We start from the raw sequence: 8,590 nt of genomic DNA, 5'->3' as shown, positions 1-8,590 counted from the left end.
GTGAAAAAAAAAAAAATAGTTCTCATGGTCCAGCGAGTGGCGATGACCTGGACAATCATGTATGCGGCGAAAGGGTAGCTACACACTAAGGATTGTCGCCATTGTGTACGATAAAGAGGGTTGCATCGAGTCTTCGTTTTCAGCAATGATACGCGCACAGGATCTCAGAAATCCACTTGAGGACAACTTCTGGTGGTTAGCTAGTTTAGATTCTAGAGATTACACGTAACTAATGGACTTGTAACCGGGCGAGACAGATGTTGGGCTCATTGTGGGTTTCGTAGGATTTTCCCAGTCTTGTTGTATTCCGAAGCCCATATGCACACACAGTATGAACAGAAACATATCTACTCAACCTGTTCGTCAGCAACACATCTGTTCAATACTGGATTTAATTTTTTGTTTCAGTTTACTGGTTTCTCCAATCCCTAGAACTATGGAATATACAGATATTTTCAATGGATAAATGATTGTAGTCACGGTCTTCAGAGTGATGAATAGGTAATTTCTGGACTAGGTTCTAAATATGGTCACCCTTTCAAATTAACTGGACAATTAAGACGGAATAGCTCTAGCCAAGCATTAACTGACACTTTCTGCTAATGTCTCTTGAATAAAAGCCTTAGAAGATGGAGGAAGAGAGTGCAAACGTGGTAAAGCATATATATTCGATTTGTGCTTGAGTGCACATTGGTGAGCGGTGAATGGAGTCCAGGTACATTCATTATATTTGATGTCAGTGGTGACATCAACTGGTTTGCAACTTTAGCAAAACTGTTTTTGCTGTAGCCACTACATAGATTTCCTGATGGTTCGAACCTACATTCACGACAAGTAAAATGATTGCCTCATTTCCAGTCGTTTTTGATATCGTTAAGAAGCTTTTGGTTGATCACCTATATAGATGTGCGCAAACCCTTTTCATTGCAGTTTGTAGCTTCTGCCTGTTTCGCTTTCGCAATGAGTTGTAGGAGATAACATTCTCTAGGTGTCTTTTGTGTACGAGTGTACTGTGATTATCATCTTACACTCTACTGGAAATGATGGTGGTTGCAGGGTCACCGTTTATGTTGGCTTCTGTAAAGATACCCAATGATGTCTACAGCTCAAATTTCCTTTGAAATTGTGGTCAATGAACGCACGTGATCGGTCGTTCACTGAAGAGCAGCACGTATGCCCAATGCCACATGCATAAATTGATGAAGCCCTATGTAGCGGGTGGTTGTCGCTTGAAAACAGATTATCCGGCGCCCCTGAAAAATCGCCCAAGTCTATGATCTCTCAATGTTTACAACGAGTTACCGGTGATGGGTTTTGAATTTTTGACAAGAAAAAGATATGGAAACAAGCGCAACCAAGGTTTCCGAAACTCAAACCCAACGGTCGTATTCTAATTCACCTAAACTATGCCAGGGACACGACAACATAACTTCGAGTTTACCTGGGAATTACAGCCCCCCATCCTATGCGGGAGTTGGGATATCGGATGTGAGGAGCTATTCCACAACAGATAGTAGTCTACCCTCTCATCGATTATTATGTCCGGTGCCGATGTGCAGGTCAATATTGGGATCTGAGACTTTACCAACAGATTCATGCAGACGGTTGACTGATTTTGGTTTAAACCATTGCAAAACCGATGAAACGCTGCGAAATACGAGCTCCGTTTGCAGCCCGCATGTTAACAAACAGATGCGGAGGTCCAGTTACAAGAATGCGGGAGACACGTATGCTCGTCATTGGCCATCTAGCTTCACCGCGGAATGGATGACACATTCTCCGAACGTTCGTAGTGCATCACAAACCTCGTGTGGGCATCCAAATGCACGATCTCGTCATTTCGCTGAATGTCGCTCATGTCATATTCTTGGTACAACTCGTCACCAAAGGCGGGAGGGAAATCTCTTTCCTGAACAAGTCGCTGTGTGCGCACGCTTGTATTTTCCACCAAATGTGGTAACACAACCCAGTTTCTCTTCTCTTCTGATCACACAACCATTTTCGGATAGCTCATCTCTCATTTCAATAAAATTTCGAACAACTTGTGTCTCTAAATAGACCGAAGAACCAGAAAATCTTTCAGAGGTATGTTGTCGTAGGCATCCTGAAGCATTTTCACACCAAGTTGCAAGCCAAACACTCAAAGATAATTTTAGGGGTACACATATTTATCTAGGCTTCTTGATTTCAACAGTAAGCTTCATTTGTTTAGCCTTTTTACAGTTTGTAAATATTGGTTTGCAATTTCAGCTTTTCTGTTTCATTTGGCCTTAATCTGTCAACAAAAATGATTGAAAAATTATGTTTGCAGTTATATCTAGTGTGGGTTGAAGAAACTGGGCATGTTTGCTGATGAGATAGACCAACTAGTGGCTTAAAACAACCGGCCTGCCAGTATGGGGTGATTCACACTCACATGGCTAATGGTAAGTTACCTTAAACCGTTCACCACACTTCTTCACCCATCTTACTACCCTACTGTGATTCAGATGGATGCGAAAAAAAATACGCTGAATTTCTTCATTTTTTCTTAGTTATTGGTCTGAAAGCAGGCGGTGGACTCCATACTGTTTTTCTGCATCGTTTTCGCCGTTACGATGTGGCAAACATTCTTGTAGAATACGTGCCCACATCACCCTCTTTTGAACAGTCATCCTCCTGTTCTCACACGATCATTGTGGTGAGTCCGCATCAAAGCGAGAATGAACTGGGTTCGAGTTTCGTTCTCGAAGCTAATCAGTAGTACGTATCCTTGGCCGCACCAGGCTTGAACTCCGCACATCTGACACATGAGGCTAGCGCGTTATCACTTTTTTAGACGAAAGTGGTGTAAACGTGCATTCTCCATTTCCCACAAACAGCCACAACAAAACCGTCTTATACCTGTTGCCAATATCCTATGCATAACCGTTTGCATCATCGCTTGCATTACAGGTGTTTCTTGTATTCCCGTTACGATGTCATTAACGTACTATATAGACAGGTCCATTCTTCTGCTGCCCGGTAACCTGACAGCTTGATTTTTTATTGCCACAAATCGGGATTTCGGCCAGAAGTGCATTTCTGACTTTAACTTTGCGGAACTGGACGACACAGTATTGGTTCTATACATGCTTGGAAAGTCAAGTTGCTAGTGTTGCACAACTTACAAGGCTGGTGCTTGTAGAACGAGGAGGTCATTTTCAGGAGACTGACACTCAGAGTGAAAAAAACTGTGGGTCTTTGAAATTTTAATCTGACTAAAGTAGCTAGAAGTCCTGTCGTGATGTTATTCACTGTCAATTTACAAGGCTATTGTTAGAGGCTAGAAAAACTGTGATTTCGTGGCCAGTTGTCATCACAGTCAGTGCCGCAAATCAGTGCCGTACACTGCCGTACATCCACAACGTTTAAATCATCATATTGAAAGCCTTGAGGCGAAAAGAAAAGAAACGAATGGGTGAGGGAGGGGACATGATGCTGGTCTTTCGCAAGCATTCTGAGTAGTCTACATTGCCAAGCGTTCAAGCAGACAGTCTGGAAAGAAACTGACAGCAGAAACGTCAAAGACAGCCACCGATCAGCCACCATTTCAGACAAGCGCAGAAGGGGTCACGAGGACCATATTCTGGAAGAAGAACAACATCAAAAACACCCAAACTAATCGTAATCTCTTGCAAACCGCTTCGCCAAGTCATACGCTGTCCACTTCGCCGTTCGCACTATTCTGATTGAGGCACAGAGAACAAATTCCACCTCTGTAGAAGATGTTTCGACATGAGTAGCACATGATCGACGCAGCGCAGTTGACAGTGCCGGATGCTGTTCGCGAGTCACGTACCTGCTATACAACCGAATATCCGTTCTCTAATTACCCCGTTGCGAATCTGTTGACACAATCTGATGGCCAGCTTGTGCAACAGAGATTGTACTTGGACGTCGTCTTCCAGATTGACAAGGTTCTCAACGACAAAAATTCGAATGCCGATCATTGGAGATATCCCAACGTTCATCTCATTCTTACATCAATGAAAACCGAACGAGAACGGAGAGAGCGGACATCCTTACAGGATACAGCTTTTTGTGGAGAAGCTTCTGGTAGGCACACCGTAAACTCACACGTCACAAGGAATATGAACATAGGGAACGGATTATGTTCACAAACTTCTGTGGCATATCCTGTTGAGCACTGACTGACCGACGGAAGCGAACACACCGTTGAAGTCAAAAAACCAAGATTCTGAGTTGCCTGTACATATGGTCTCGCTCTAACACCTGATGGAGTGTCAAAATGTGGACGACGTAACTGATAACCGGTCAAAATCCTGTGTGATTCTCACGGGTCGATAATTCTCGGGCTACCGTAAGACGCCCCAGAATCAGTGATACTGGAAGCGTTGTTACAACAAAAGTTAAACTTACACCTCTGTGTAGCAAAATTCGTTGATACTGCCAGCGATTCCATCAACCGACTGTGGGACACTCGACGCCGCCGGTGAAGCCAAAGATGTAGTTGATAGTCGCTCCGTAAGTACTTTGATGAGTTGCAGTTGTTGCTCAAACATTACTTTGAGTTGTTCTGCCTCCATCTTGCGTCGCCAAATATGTTACGGTTCGGTCACGCAGCGAGCAAACAATATGATAATGTGGATTGTGGCAATACTCTATCCCCAGCTATGTTGCTTGATACAGACTCCTAGCAACCAGCAACGCTTTTGAGCTATCGGTGGTTAAATATCTCATAACACCTCACATCATTGGTCTGCACAGGTCAGATTTCGCAGCCATACAACAACACAGCCCATAGTGTAGCCTGGAACACGTGACCCTTGAGACCCAGTGATATTCCGTTTGGACACAAGTGACGTAAATTAGAAAATGTTGTTCCGGCCTTTGAGACACACTTCCATCAGAGCTAATACAACTACCGAGATATTCAAAGTTCTTCACAACCTCTAAGGATTATGCTTGAATTTTAAGGGGTACGTTCGGAAACTGCACGTTCTGAAGCATGACTTTACATTTTGTAGATGCGAGCCGCATTCCGAAGGGCAGTGTGGAGATGGCCAGCTTGTGCAACAGAGATTGTACTTGGACGTCGTCTTCCAGATTGATAAGGTTCTCAACGACAAAAATTCGAATGCCGATCATTGGAGATATCCCAACGTTCATCTCATTCTTACATCAATGAAAACCGAACGAGAACGGAGAGAGCGGACATCCTTACAGGATACAGCTTTTTGTGGAGAAGCTTCTGGTAGGCACACCGTAAACTCACACGTCACAAGGAATATGAACATAGGGAACGGATTATGTTCACAAACTTCTGTGGCATATCCTGTTGAGCACTGACTGACCGACGGAAGCGAACACACCGTTGAAGTCAAAAAACCAAGATTCTGAGTTGCCTGTACATATGGTCTCGCTCTAACACCTGATGGAGTGTCAAAATGTGGACGACGTAACTGATAACCGGTCAAAATCCTGTGTGATTCTCACGGGTCGATAATTCTCGGGCTACCGTAAGACGCCCCAGAATCAGTGATACTGGAAGCGTTGTTACAACAAAAGTTAAACTTACACCTCTGTGTCTACTACATTCACTGCTACATTGATTTCACTCTTTGAAACTGGCTGAAGAATTCACCATCATCCTTGGACATGGCACGTGGTAGGTCGCCAGGATAAGTAGCACGAGTACGTTTGAGTAGTGATACACAATTGGATACTTCTGAGGCTGGAGGAGATTTAACGTTCACAGTTGAACTCCGGCTGTATTATTTTTCGGAACACTGGACCCACTGGTCCAGAAGTTCTCCTTGGGTGGTTATCAGATGGCTATCCTCTTCCCTGATAGATTCGCTGACCAGATGGCTCCCGACTACGAGTCAAACGAATAAGGGGGAACAAGCTACACACGTTTTCTAACCTCTCCTAATTCTCTGGCCTTTTGGGCCCATCAATCTTCTTTATCTGCTTGGACACTCGGTGTCGTCCAGCGCCGAATGATGCGTCGGTTTGGACTGCGGTTTCAGCCAGGAGGAATCTGTCGCCGGGCCCTCCGTAAACCATGGTCTTATCAGAGATTGATTGAGGGTGACTGGGCTATACTGTGGGTGAGAATTCCTACGCTTGTTAGTGCTTTCGATATCTGTTACTAATGGCCGTTAGTAGACAATGTCGTGCCACACGGCAAGTGTTGTTGGAACCTGTTCTGATAATTCTGTTTTATTCTTAGGTGCATGGACTTCTTAGTGGCCTAGCGAATTGTTCGTAGTTCGCGTAGTCCTGGAAAATATAACGAAAAGTAGCAACGAGCAGATGGATGGTCGGAGTTCAGTCTGGTATTTCAGAAGGAGCGGTTGGCAGTGATCGACTGTCACCATCTGTATCTGGTGGTAATGTGGTCTAATTCGATTTACTGGCGGCCGACTTGTCTTTGCATTGCTGATGAACACTTTTTGATCGGCACACATCTGGAGTAGGCGTTCTCCGTTGTCTCTGTTTCTCGTGTCTAACCCAAGAGAACCACGCAGCTGGGCCTTAGCATCACTCACCTTAACTGCCTGAGCGTTATTTTTGTACAAACTACTTTTGTGAGTCAGAGAAGTTCAATTGTTCCTTAAATACAACCGCGTGATGAGTTCGTTCAAGCCTGGGATGCATCGGATATGTACATGTCGAGCGTGTAGTATTACAGCGATTAGTTCTTACACCATAAGTATTCTATCCATTCTGTTCTCACGAGAAATGCGGTGGGAATGTATGGTATTGGATGGATCCTCCTTCATTATCAAAAGACCGATTGATGTTCGAAGGCTCTTCATTGTTCATAGGTTGGTTCAACGTGCCAACCTGTATGGCATATTCTGATCGTAAAGTCACAAACTGCAACTTGAACGCATTTACCTCCTTCCTAGTTTCCGCTGGGCCATTTTACATGAACTTCTACGTCTCCCAAGAAAACTCTTATGGTTTGTAGCAAATTTCAATTGATTTCTCCGAGGGGTTATCCTTGGAAGAAATCGTTTTGATAAAGTGGGACCAGTTGCCAAATATACCAGCCTTTCTATCAATAGGAGGTAAAGGCGACCGTCAACTGATGCCGTACCAGAAAGTCTATATTATAGGAACACAGTAATACGGAAACTTATTTTGGGGGTTTTGCGGGATAAGTATTTTTGTTCATAGCCACACCACTCTCGTTTGAACGGTCGTGTTCCTGTTCTGGCGTAATTATTCCGGTGAATCCACATCAAAGGGAAGCACTGGACTCGAGTTTCGCTCTTATTAGAGCTCATCAGCAGTGCATATCCAATGGCCTTGAGGGGATTTGAACCCCGGACATCTGGTGTGGACTCACCGGAATAATTACGCCAAAACATGAACACTGCCGTTCAAGCGAGAGTGGTGTGGCTATAGTAGGAAAACGTCAACATCATGGGATTCATGTTCCCGAAATACATTTACAGTCTTGTTCACTTGGGATGTAGGAATGGTTGGGCTCTAAATGAAACAGAACGGAACGCAAAACAAAACTGCAAAAGTGATGTAGCTTGTTGGCTGTTGATTCACGCTTTGCTGTCTAGTCCTAAATAGGCATTTTCAAGACCGCTGCCACAGGGAGAACACGGATATAACCAAGCATACAAACATCCGAACAACGACGAAGTGCAACCCAACATTTCTGATTCTGCTTTACGGTTGAAATGTCAGACTTGCGTGTTCTGAACTACATAACACAGTGGTAAGCTTCATGATGAAATGAACTTTACCGCAAGCGCACAATAATGTCAAATCACTGCCTCAAGTGTCACAACTTCGCTAAATTTATCATCAATAGGGATGGGATGAAACGTACGACCGTTGGATGAGCCTTCAGCCGGAGTTGACCTAAGACATGCATTAAACCAATCAGTAGTCAAAAACTAAGGAAAAGCTTTAGCTGTTTTCTCCTCATTGAGACACATTAGGAACATGCGTTTCATGATTCTATGGTTCGGATCTCGCTACACTGCCTGTAAGGCTTTAAATATTATACTTTGGCAATGGCAAATTGCCTCATATGAGAGATGTTTCACTCAACGAAATGTGCCCATGATGAACATAAAATTTCCTAAAAGTTGCGTAAACTCGAGGATGCGGTCAACTTAGCTTGGGAGCTGGAGAGCGAGTAGGAGGTGGTTCTTCATACACCTATCCAAAATGTAATAGATTCTGAGCTCCATCAAAATGTCTGATTCCAAGCGATGGTGAAACTGAAATAATTACCTCTCGATGGCTGACTTCACTTGTGGAGGAGAACCAGGATTAGAAACCAGACGTTTCCGATTCTAAGTATATTCCTTCAACCTAGTACAAGCTGAAGAATTCCTCTGAGGTTGCATCCAACAGTTTTTCACACTCTAACCAACCTCGCAAACAAGCATTTAATTTTTAACTAATTTTTCAACTAATTTTATTGTAGTGGTAAATTAAATTTGGCACCAAAACGACTTCCAAGATTGCGCTTTTCCTGGGTTGTATTTCAGCGAGTGAGCAGTTCAGGAGTGCAAGATGATACACTTTCGAATGCTAGGTGAATATGGTCAGCTGAGGCTTTCGGTTTTCG

Source organism: Opisthorchis viverrini (genome assembly GCF_000715545.1).
Source record: "Opisthorchis viverrini unplaced genomic scaffold opera_v5_10, whole genome shotgun sequence".
Lineage (NCBI taxonomy): Eukaryota > Metazoa > Platyhelminthes > Trematoda > Opisthorchiida > Opisthorchiidae > Opisthorchis > Opisthorchis viverrini.
This window is presented reverse-complemented; position numbering follows the sequence as displayed.